The sequence below is a fragment of the Urocitellus parryii genome, chromosome Y, assembly GCF_045843805.1.
Source record: "Urocitellus parryii isolate mUroPar1 chromosome Y, mUroPar1.hap1, whole genome shotgun sequence".
In the NCBI taxonomy this organism is placed as follows: Eukaryota; Metazoa; Chordata; class Mammalia; order Rodentia; family Sciuridae; genus Urocitellus; species Urocitellus parryii.
Genome location: NC_135548.1, coordinates 23,060,206 through 23,073,258, shown reverse-complemented (window position 1 = coordinate 23,073,258; position 13,053 = coordinate 23,060,206). Strand labels below are relative to the sequence as shown.

At 40.1% G+C, this 13,053-nt stretch overlaps 1 protein-coding gene and 1 pseudogene across 1 annotated transcript in view; one reads left to right on the top strand and one right to left on the bottom strand.

The window, feature by feature from the left end:
- LOC144250980 (uncharacterized) overlaps positions 1–13,053 on the bottom strand; it is a 491,282-nt gene that overhangs the window by 410,844 nt on the left and 67,385 nt on the right. The window lies entirely within an intron of this gene.
- On the top strand, positions 4,184–7,063 carry LOC144251123 (mannosyl-oligosaccharide 1,2-alpha-mannosidase IB pseudogene; annotated as a pseudogene).

The following is a 13,053-nucleotide window of genomic DNA, read 5'->3' as shown; positions in this document are numbered from 1 at the left end:
AAAAAAATAAATTTTTGATTCCTAATAATTGTTCATATTGATGGGAACAGTGTGACTTGTAAATACATGTATGCAGTGTAATGATCAGATACAAGCCATTATCACATCCATCACCTCCAACATTTGTCATTGCTTTGTGTTAGGCATGTTCAAACTCCTCTCCATGAACTATTTTAAAGTATATAATTAACTATTGTCAATCATAGTTACCTTATTGTCCGATACAATATTAGAAATTACTCCTCCTGTCCATCTGTACTCTAGTACATGTTAATCCTCTTCTCTCTGTCCCCATGTCCTCCACCCCCTCCCCAGGCTGCAGTATGGATTCAAGAATTCTTGAATATAAGAGTGTAGGACAGAAGCAAGTCAAGGTGTGGCACCCCTGTGGCTTACTTGTCTTTCTTCCCAACTCAACTGTGAGATCCCTGGTACACCATAGAAGGCCACAGGATGTCTTTCATATTCATTTATGACCAGCAACAGTGACAGCTTCAGGAAAACATTTGTGTCAGCATTTAACTTCCATCAAATCCCAGTCACCACAGCCATTCCAGGTGGTAGAAGAGACCCACATGCAGGATGCCTTCAACTTTGTACAAAATGTACAGCAAATTCATTCCTCCCTGTCCCTCTTTCTCTCAGAGGTTCTTGGAGTCATTGTCCCTAAGCAGAAAAAGCATTTCTACTGCTTTGGCCAAACTCTGGATCAAGGGAGGTTTTCACAATGATGTCTAGTGAATTGGTATTTGAGGAATGTGCAAAGACACTTTTGGATTGGTGAACCAGCCTCTCCCCTTCATTAATTTGTTTTCATTCTGCATTCACCTAACAATCCTGGGAATGATGCCCAACCCTCACCTCCATGGACAAAGCCCCTGACCCCACAGCATTTGTGGAGGAAGAGGGATTAGTGGGGACCTCAGCACCTCAGGGACCACCTGTCTCTCTGAAAGATGTTCTGTCATTTTCTTTACTCAACAAGACTAATAGTCCTGTAGGCTCCAGGCTTTGGGTTCTGTGAAACTCAAAATTAATGTATTAAATTTATCATGTGTTCCCCTTGCACAGGCCATGTAGCACAAATTAAATTTCACAGTAATTGGCTAAGGTGGAAAGAAACCACCAATCCCTGTGTTGGAGATCAATGCTGACTTTAGGGACAAGGTGGTGGAGGTTAGTTAGGGGTGTGATCCTGGGTGTTCCTGGGTTGCACTGGGCTGAATTGTGTGGCCATGGCTAAACAGGCTTCCCCCAGACCAAGTACTTTTTCACATCCATTAGCCTAATCTAATAATTTGAAGCCCAGTGTGAGCCCAAAAATTAGGAGGAGCCTCCTCAAGTTGGATGGTGATAATTTCTAAACTAGTTGTTCAGAAGATCACCCTGGAGCAGGGTGAAATGTGGGTTCCTGGACTCTGCTTCAGAGACAGATTTTGAGGAATCTGAGGGTCCTGAAATTTGCATTTCACAAACACCTTAGGTAATTGCAACCCAAGTACCTCCCTAGTGCATTTTATTAATTTATTTCTGGGGTACTAGGGATTTAAGCCAGGAGTGCTTTACCACAGAGCCATATACTTATCCTTTAAAAAAAACTTTTTTAGAAACAGAATCTTGCTGAGTTGTTCAGGGTCTTGGTTTTGAAAGTCGCTGAGACTGGGTTTTGATCCTTCTGGCTGAGGATCCCAAGCCTCCCAAGTCAGATTACAGGTGTACATCCCACACCTAGTTCCCTATTGCATTTTAAAGACAGTTAAAGAAAGGTCTAAGGGTGCTTCATTTAACAGGCAAAAGGAAGGACCCTGGGAGAATCCCTCTATTATTAGCTAACTGGTGGCCTTTACTTGGATCTGAGAGATCTGGGTTCAAACCTCATCTACATGATATATGACTTTGCAATTCTTTCCCCAAGCTTCCCCTCTTCTATGTTTCTATTGAAATCTGCATGTTGAGCTGAGCAGAAGCTGAGGTGCTGAATAAGATGGGAAATGATGAGATGAGGAGGGAATGGAGGACATGGGGTGAATAAAACAGCCCCCAATTTTGTTGCACAACCTCTTTTTCCTGACTCTTTTTGAAAATTAGCACATTTTGTTTGCTGATTACAAAAGTGGTTAAAAATTTTGACAATATGAAAACATTACAGATAAGTTGGAGTTCCCTGTGAGCCCATTCCTGTAGGAAAAATATGAAATCCCCATGGAGAGTCTGGGAGTATTTTGTTCTGTGCAAACACAAACAAATGCAGGATCACTTGGAACATTCTATTTGGCAGCCTTGGATAATTGACCTTGGGGATTTTTTTCAGAAAGAACATGCAGATGTGCATCTTCCTTCTTTGTGGGTCTGCTGACTGACTTCGAGCCAGACTGACCGATGATGGTATCAATAGGGACAAGCTCAGAAAAGCAGAGCTGTTCCGTGATTCTGGGATCATATGGCTTCTGTCTGTAAAACAACCCAGTCAGCCTTGAGTACCATTCATGATACAGGGGTTGATGGGATGGAGGATCTGGGACATTTTACAACAATTTCTAGGGCATAGCTTCAGCAAACCAGGGGGAATTAAGACCTTATCTAACTCAATGCATTTTGCTCTTCAGGTGACCAAGGCCTGAGAGTCGAGACTGTCCAAGGTCACACAACATGTTTTTCATTGCATTTGGACTTCAACCCAGTATCCTGCCTCTCTTATTTATTTTTTCATTCTCTGTCTTTTGCCTTTACTTTTTGTGAATATTTAAAGGGCATTATGTAATGTGTCAGTATATATATTTGATGTACACAGCAAAATGATTAAAAATGTTACACAAATTAATAGACTCATCATTTCATACAGTTGTTTCTTTTCTTCTTGTGGTGAGAGTACTAACATCTGCTTTCTAGGTCAATGAGCTGCCCCAGGACATTGGCAGTTGCCTTCTGAGGGCTTCTCAATCTCCCCCTCATCTACAGGGCCACTGTTTATCTTCTTGGCAATAAACTGTCAATCAGTATGCATTTTGGTGGCATAAACTTGAAACTTTAAGCCTGCATTTAGAACAATAATACCACTGAAGCCCTGATCCATTGGGCATTTAAAATTGGTCAGTTCATTGTAAAACAATAACAAAAATAAAAGCAAAATTCAAGTTAGTATTACTGGGAATTTGTTAAAAATGTATATTTTTAAACTTAAAACACATACAGCTTCTTACCCTGAGTTACCTGGGTACTGGGTAGGAGTGCATCCTTTTGTATATAAACTTCTGATTCAAGTTCTGCTCTTTTCTCTCTTAATCCATACCCTTAATATATTACCAATATAATTTCCAGCCTTGACTTTTTTTTTATTTTTGTATTTTGGGTACTACATCAGGGGCTGGGACTTAGAGAAAACAGGCACAGGCTTCACAGTCACATTCAACAACAATGATAAGCACTGTATAATGGAAAAACATATTATCTTCTACCTTTGTTTTGGACCATTTTCTGTTGATATAATAAAATAGCTGAGGCAGGATTCTTTACAGAGGAAATAAGTTTATTTAACTCACAGATTCTCCCCATCATCCTTGGGGGATGATCTTCTGTCCTGCTGGTTAAGAAGAGCATTCTTTAAAGTAGCTATTTTTATTGAGAGTTATTATGTGACAGTCACTGTATAATGCAACAAATATGAAAGATGAAACATTCTGGCTCTGTGAACAAGACACTCTTCTATTCCTAGGACTATTTTAAATATGAATTTTTAAAAAGGTGAAACCTCTGCAGTTACATCTTTTTAATTTCAAGCTTGATTCCATCTTAGTGTACCTGTGACTTCTGGTAAAACAAACAAACAAATAAACAACAACAACAACAAAAAACCTGTGGATGGCAAGTTGGTCCATGTCCCCTCACCCGCTCCTCCGCCCGACTGCTCTAAGGCTTGTGCCCCAGGGGTGTCAGCCCCGCGGTAGTTCTGCTCTCTGGGCCTATGGAGACTGGGGAATGGGCCCAGGCTGCAGCCCCGCATGCGTGGGAGCACCGCCTCCCCCGCCGCAGACAGGGAAAACCGCTGGGAGGTACAGGAGGCAGCGCAGAGGTCCCCAGTGGGGGCCGGTGGCAGGGCTGGAAGAAGCCAGAGCCGACCTCTGCAAGCTGAGGCGCGGCAGCTCCCTCGGCCTGACACCTCCGCCTCCCCAAGGCACAGCGAAGAATGAGCAGGCGCCTGTCCCAGGCTCTGGGTCAGGCTTCCTCCCAAGCAGCGGAGGCGCTGGGGTCGGTCTCTGTGGCGGGGCAGGGCACCTTCAGCGGTGACCAGGCTCCGGTGCAGGTGCCTGGTCTACTGAACTGGCCGCTGGGAGGAGGAGGAGGAGGAGGAGGAGGAGGAGGAGGAGGAGGACCCTTGTGGGGGCGGTTGCCAGGCCTCCCCTCCCCCGCACACGTCAGGGCGCTGAGTGGCCTCCAGAAGAGGAAGTTCCGCTCCCTAACTAACACTGCAGCTGCAGATCCCAGGAGTCAGGTATTTGAGGCGTGATTGCCCTGTGGGTGGACAGTGGAGGGTGCAGTATAGGCGCCAGGTGTCTGCGGGGTGGGTGGTGAGGTGCGGGTGATTGTCGGCTCCAACCTCCTTGCTTCACCCACTGCAGCTGCCTCAGCCTTCCTGAGAGGTGGGAGTCCTTCCACCCTTTTGGGAAACTTCTGAGGAGACCTGCATTTCCCCAGACACTTGCCCACTTTTCCCCACCACCACGAATGTTAAGAGACAGTTGAATAGAGACATCGAGGAGATTAAGTGGACCTTCTACAACTTCTTGGACCTCGCCATCCTCCTGGTGGGGGAGGGAGACCACATTTGATCATCTCACTGGGGTGCGGAAATGGAAGAACCCACCTTGCAGTTTTTCTGCAGTGTGGTTTGAGGGATCTACTCCCAGGAATGAAAAGAAGACTTATAACAACTTGATGAAGTATATAAAGCCTAATGGCAGGAAGATATCACAGGACATAAAACTAGCAATCATTTGGAAGGCCACCCAGGTTTCCAGATGTAATTGGGCGAGCATGAAAGAGATACTTTTTAAAAAACACAACACTCCTGTGAGAGAAAAAAATTGTGTTTATCCTATTTGTCAAGATTTTGAAAACGGTTCAATGTCTAGTACATTTGTTATAAGATGAGAACTTTATAAAATGTTTTGTCCAAGAGCCTAAAGGATGACTACCCCCAGCCCTGCTGCCCCTGTTTGGATGCTGGATTCCACCTCTGAACCTGAGGCCACCCTCCTTCCCACATCACAAGCTACCTTGAGACTTTCTAAGAAGTTTATCCTTCTCCTTATTCTTAGTGCCTTCAACACCGTATGTTCTGGGCAATTTCTTCCTTCCAGACTCTTCAAAATACAAACACTTTGATCTGGGTTTAGAAGATGTATTAATTCTTCATATAGATGCCTGCAAAGGGGCTAAAACTCCTGGAGTCTTCCTGATCCATGGACCTGATGAACATAGACACAGAGGAAAATAAGATCACCATCTGAGAAATAAGATGCAACCAGATTATGAGAAGGCCCTGCAAGAAGCAAAAGAAAAATTAAAGAAGTCAAAAGAGGAAATACAGGGGTTGGGGATGTGACTCAAATGGTTGTGCTCTCACCTGTCATGTAGGCACTGGGTTCAATCCTCAGCACCACATACAAATAAATAAGTGAAATAAAGTTATTGTGTTCCACTACAACTAAAAAATAAATATTAAAAGAGAGAGCAAACCTCTGCCACCAGTCCCTATTCTAAATCTTGTAGGAATAAGTGGTGGAGGTATAAGTGACATAAGAAGAAGGGGAAAAATTAAAGAGATGATGAAACATGCCTGGGATAATTATAGGACATATGAATGGGGTCATAATGAACTCAGACCTACTGCAAGGAAAGGACACTATACCAACATATTTGGAAGTTCACAGTTGAGTGCTACCATAGTAGATGCTTTGGATACCCTTTATATCATGGGACTTCATGATGAATTTCTTGTTGGACAAAGATGGATCGAAGACAACCTTGATTTCAGTGTGAATTCAGCGGTGTCTGTCTGAAGTTAACATTTGATTTATTGGACACCTGCTTGCAGCATATTACCTTTCAGGAGAAGAGATATTCAAGATTAAAGCGGTAGAGTTGGCTGAGAAATTCCCAACTTCTTTTAACACACCTACTGGGATTCCCTGGGGAAGGGCGAATCTGAAAACTGGAGTAGGGAGAAACTGGGGTTGGGCATTTGCAGGTAGCAGCATTCTGGCTGAGTTTCATACATTACATATGGAATTTGTCCACCTCAGCTACTTGACAGGGGACCTGATTTACTATAAAAAAAAGGTCGTGCATATTGAGAAAGTACTTTAGCAAATGGATCATCCAAATGGCATTTATCCAAATTATTTGAACCCAAAAACAGGGCACTGGGATAAGTATTATACATTAGTTGGTGGTATGGAGGACAGTATCTATGAATATAGATGGTTGATATCAGATAAAACGGATCATGAGGCAAGAAAGATGTATGATGATGCTATTGGGGCTATAGAGAAACACCTTATTAAGAAGTCCCAGAGTGGTCTTATCTTTATTGAATTATGCAAGAATGGACACTTGGAAAAGAAGATGGGACATTTGGCTTGCTTTGATGGGGGAATGTTTGCATTCAAGTTTGATGGTGCAGTGGAGGCTGTGGCTGTCCAGCAGGCTGAAAAGTATTATATCCTCCAGTCAGAAGTAATTTAAACCTGTTGGTACCTAGGGATATTTACTCATGATTCAAGATAGAGTCAGTGGAGCTGGGAAGCAGCACTGGCTATTGAAAAGTACTGCTGGATCAGTGGTGGAGTTTTCTGGAGTCAAAAATATATATTCCTCTACTCCTACAAAAGATGATGTATAGCAGAACTTCTTTCTTTCTGAAACATTAAAATATTTCTATCTGCTCTTTTCCAGTGATGACCTTTTACCTTTAGATCACTGGGTGGTTAACAGAGAAGCTCACTCTCTGCCTGTGTTATATTTAGTTAACATCACACTTTCAAGTAATCCTGCTGTTCCATGAAAGCAGTTACAGAAGGAATATACTTATGTTTTGTTTACATGAACCACTACAGAAACTAGTCTGGAGAAGTGGCTTTTGAAAATCCAGACCTCTAAGTCAACATGACAGGGTGAAACCTCCCTGTAAGGCTTTTCAACTTGTAGATATATCAGATTTGAAATTATTCCATTTTATACCTGACCAAAATATGTTCTGGTACCTGTAGGACAGAGAAGAGATGTGCTTTGATTCTTAATGAGGTAGTCACACAAGAAGCACTGTCTGTTACTGTTGTATTGCTAGAGCAATCCAAGAACATAGAGCACCTTGCAGGAATTAGATATGACTTTTGGAACCAATTATATAATTTTTTTCCCTCTCACAGTGGAGCAGCTTTTAAATTAGATATTACACATTGGTTATTCCTATTTCTCTATTTAAATAATAGAATAAAATAAGATAAACAAAAACAAAAGAACAGTGTAACTACTTCAGTAGCAAGAAGACTCAAAAATGAAACAGAAGTACCTATCCCTGTCTGAATTTTGAAGTTCCCCATTGGATGAACAGACTGGCAGTCATATCAATCGCAATGAAATTTCTTGGTTACACTTTATTTTTCCTGGGGTATGATCTCACAAAGAATACTCTTCAAGTATTTTTTCTCTATCTGATATCATTGAAATTGCTATTTATCAGGCTCTACTTAAGAGCCTGGGTGTAGGATTTTGTGCATGTAATTCAGTCTAGTGTTGGTGGCATGACCAAAAGAGAAGGAAGTGCCAGTTTGTTGCTTTACCACATGTTCTTAGAGAAATCCTTGGTTTTGTTGGTAAGATGTTATTCTTCCAAACCAACATAAGTACCAATTAAATTTTATCCACTTTAATCTCATAATAAATTTAATAGAGTCAGGCAGCTTACAACTTTATGTGGCTTGATAAAATTCACTATTGGTACCTAGGGAGATTTACTCATGATTTACCATGCAGCTCTGAGTTTGCCATGATAAGCTAAGTTACTTTTAAAATTTAGAAAGCAAACCCCCAAAACAGTGAAACTTCCTTAAACATTCTATTAGGAATGGGAACAGGGGATCCTTTATTATTTCATCAGATGAGTGAGCTGTTCACAAATATTTTGTTTTTTAGTTTTCCAAGATATAGACTCCAAAGGGTTAATCAGAGTAACGTCAAAATAATTTTGGTGAAAAGAATGTGATTAATTATATTACACTGAAATTGGTTATATCTAAAACTTTTCTTTTACTGTTAATAGATTTTGCATTGATTTAAACAAAACTATTTCTTTATATTTTGGCAAAAGAAACTTAAATTTTATCAAGAATTATATAGTATAAGTTACTATATAATGATTATAATTTTTTGTCCCTTGAATTTCTGTGACAGTGAAAGATACTTTTTTCCTCTTGATTTAATATATTTTCCACTGACATTAATAAAAGTTGAAAACAATATAACTAGTATTTACTCTGAATTTAAATATTTTATGAAACAAGTTTGTACAGGAAGCTCACCTTGGAATTCTGAAAGCTTATTCCCTTATTTAGTCGCTTGATTTTTAATCCTCTAATTAGCATGTAGTAGATTTAAGTTGAGAAAATATTTAATAAATTAATTAAACATTTTAAAACATATTTATTTATTTTTTAGTTGTAGTTGGACTCAATATCTTTATTTATTTATTTTTTATGTGGTGCTGAGGATCACGCCCAGGGTCTCACACATGCTAGGCTAGTGCAATACTGCTGAACCACAACCCCAGCCCAAATAATTAAACTTTTTCTAAGGTGGATCATTTTATACCACAATCATCAGACAATCCTCATAGTTCAGTCAATGATCCATAAATGATAGCCACCCCAAAGTTGTTTAGTGTACATAGAAAATAAAGATGTAGAGCCAGGTGTATTAAATTTCTAAGAGGGTTAAATTTCAGTATCATTACTATTTGAAAATTTAAAATTCTTGCAAAGGGTAGATGACTGTAACTTTAGAAGAGAAAGGGAATATTTGATTCTCAGAAAAAAAAATAGCTTTCCTCCTAAAAGTAGCACAAGCCCACTTATGAGTGACTGAAGAATAGTAAAAAATTTGAGTTGGAAAAAACCAAGAGTATCTGTGCAGATAGCAGTAATGTCCCTTGACCATCCTTCTACCTCTCTTTCTAGAATAGTGCAGAGTAAAGGGGCTTTATTGACTCACAAGGTACTCCTTACCAGAGGAGACAGAACTCCTAACCCAAGTGCTCTATATTACTTGGATGACTGGAGCTTAAGAGTAGTCAAGGAAGTGTACAAGCAGAGCCAGTTCCAATTTGAGAGGGACCATTGAAGAGTCTTCTTCACCACTCCCTACCGTCTTTGTGATGATAAGTCTAGAGATTATAACAGTGCTTTTCCTTCTCTGAATACTGCAGGCAATTAAAGTTAGATACAAATGACTGGTCAGTGTCATCTTTTGTTTTTGTTAAATACTTTGTAAATAACTTTCACTGAGATCAATCTTCATCCAATATTTTGCTTAGTTTCCAATAGTGTTCTTTACTGTCTTCTGTCCTTAATTTTCCTTTGTATTTTGTAGATTTTATTACTCAGATTTGGAACTCATTGATTTATAAGACCTCCTGCAAGGAGCCCAGAAAAAACCTCAAAGAGCTGAATCTTCACTTTGTGTCCATGGCACATTGTAAAAAACAGCTAGATGGATTGGTACATAAAAGAAGAAATGAAACAGAGATATCAGAAACCTTCTACATTTATTTCTCTTAATATTAGAATCAAAAGTTTTGGTTCAAAAAAGACTTTTTGTTTTGTTTTATTGTTTTTTATCCAACCCATGTGAAGTTGTTAAAACAAAGGGAATGGGCTCTAACCAAAAAGAAGTCTCATTGCAGAAAAATAAGTCCCCAGTCACAGGGTTGTTACTTTCTTGGTGGTTGCACATGTAATGTCTAGCACCAACACATTCCTGTCTTTGAGCACCTGTGTCACTATGTAAAACTTATAAACCTCTCACTTTCTCCATTCTCCTTTGCCAAAGTCTTTGTCAAAATTCCAAATTTGTTGATAAAAGCTTACACTTCCCATTCTCATTATAAAAAAAAAAAAAACTGTGATGCCTCAGTTTCCCCTTCTTCAAATGGCAGAAGTTATGATTAGTAGAAATTATGGCCCCATTTGTTTGGTGCAGACACTGACAATGTTTGCTGTTGTATCAACATTGTTATGAGAAATCATGGGGTCACTTCCTTTCTTCATATCAACCAATGGGAAAGAAGCACTCCTGTCTCCTTTTTATAATAAAAAAGCTGTATGAGGTCCTGCCATGAGGTGAGGCGACTTCTCCCTTCTCCAGTGATAGATGCATTCAGTAGTGCCAGGATTTTCTGGGCATGCCCTTTTTATTCATTCACCTGAGGACATCTCATGGTTGGATGGCATGGTGACATTGTTGTCAGCTTGCCACTCTGCCTGCTAATTCTCACAGCCTAATGGAGTCAGGTGAGGAGGATAGCCACTGTGTCAGCATCTATAAAATGCCAACATAGTGTCTTTAGTATCCCCAGAGAACTTATGCTCTTCAAATGTCCTGTACATTCAGAGGTACAGAATTCAGGTGGTCACAGAGAGGATGCAAGGTGTGCTGGATTTCTTCTGCACTCATTTCCTGCACACATCCTGGACATTCCTGGGGCAGACATTTCCCAGGAAGATTAGCACAGAGAAGTTTAAGTGTCTCTAATTTGGGAGACCCACCAAGGCAAGTTCCCCAAGAGACTCTCAGCACCAGCTGCATCTGACCTAGATGCATGTCAAAATGACATTTTCCAGGTTGGTTTACTCTGGAAAGACTAGGGAGTTGATAAAATGAGAAGACATGCTGAGCTCAAGAGCAAAGCACTCCCAATACCAACTATACTAACTCGGCTCTCAGCTTTGAATACTCATTTCAGGAAGGCAACCCACAAAGATTTTGTTTTACATTATGAAAGTAATACATAGTCATTGTATAAACTTTCTAAATAGAGGAAAGTTGAAAGAAGCAATACAACACTTTATTAATACTGCCACAGTGGCCCCACACCCACCTCTGTGGATCAAGCTGGAGTATTAATTATAAAAAAAAATAAACTCTTTCTTTATGCATGCCTAAATATTTAAAGAGAATCATTGAAGATATTCACCCAGAACTGAACTGAACAATGTGGGGGTTACAGGAGGATTTTGGTTGGGAATTAATTTTGAGAAATTTGAAAAATAAATGGGAGATCAGATAAATCGAGAGAAAAATTGACATGATAATGAAAGACTGAATCATACACCCTGATTCACAGGGACACCCATGGGTAGGGGAGTCATAGGATAAAATGATTCTTGAAGGATGGAAAACAGTATCCTCACAGGCCCACTTTGCCACCCGGCCATGCCCTCTGAGCACCTTGTAGAGGGAGCCCATGGGAGCAGGGGTGTAGAAATGCCTTCTGCTGCTATGCTGCTTGCTACCCTCATAATTTTTCCTGATAGATGACAGAACTTCTTTTCCACAATGATATTATGTAGCTTGGTGGGAAATTGAATAAGTTTTAATTTCTGAAAATCATATCATCCTCCTTTAACTTAGAGATATAGAAATCTTTAATAGGTTTCCTTCTTCTAAAGACCATGATCCTACCATCCATTTATCCATCCACATACCTGTTCATCTGACCTATTATTCATTTATCTCTCCATTATTAATAATTTATGTATTTATTTATCTATTTGTCAATCCATTTATCAATCTATCTATTCACATATCTATCCATCCATCCATGTATGTATGTTAAGGACTCACAGCTTCTCCACCCTTAAGGTTTATGGAATTTCTTTGGAAAAAGAAATATGAGTCCACTTAAAAAGGCAACTGAACAGTGTAAGGCAACGGGTCTTAGAATAATGCGTCGTCAAGCACTTTAGACAGTTGGAGGTGGTCAGAACAGACTGTCTAGAGGAAGTAATTTATAAACTTGCATACTAAACAGATTCCTAACTCGATGTCCAAGATTGAGGTTACAGGGCTCCATGAATACTATGATATTGCATCCAAAAAGACAAGAAAGTAAAAGAGAGGCTACCCTGGACTCATCATCACCTGGCCTTCTATCCTGGTCTCTCTGACTCTGTTAAATAGCAGATGAGTGACAGATGAGCTTCAACTGTGCTCAGATGGAGAAAAAGTTTCTCAGAAAGCATCTCCAGCAGTGTGAAGAGATGCCGGATTTAGATCTGACATCCAGGAAAGAACTGGAGCTGAAATTAAGAAGGGAGTTCATAGGCTGGGAAACACAGGTGTTAGGGAGTGGGTAGATGAGTGATCCATGTGTTGGGGAGGGAGGAGAAGAGGAGAAAGAAACCACCAGCCATTTAATGGTTTTCTACTTCTGCAGCTGTTACAAATTATGGAAACTGTGAGACATGAAAGCCATTTTTTTTCTAACTGTGGGTCTTTTGTTCAAGTACAGACTGCTTTGTGGTATTTAGAGAATACACATTAACTCAGAATTTTCTGAATTCCATTTCTACCTGATCCTTGTAAAAAACACATTACCTTATGAGCCTTAGATTCTCTTCTTATAGAAGAATATACTTCTAAAATAATCATATTAACTACTCCCATTTCCTCTCTTCTGTTATTACCTCCATGTCTCATCTAGACTAGAACAACAACTATAGCATTTCTCTTGACTAAAACACTCAGGGTCACTCCAGGTGAACTGGGCTGCTTGAAATAATCATAAAAGAGACAGAGATACCTTTTCTTTAGGTACTGTGACAGCTCCTCTGACCTTAAGGGTCCACAGAAAGAGAGAGAGCACATGTTTCTCCCTTTTATTGGGGAGAAGCCATTAAAATGAGGCAAGAGGTAAGGTTTCAGGGGGTTGAGTCTAGCTTCATAATGTCTGCTGTCAGCAGGTTGACTGACATCTAGGAAGGCCACACTCAAAGGCAG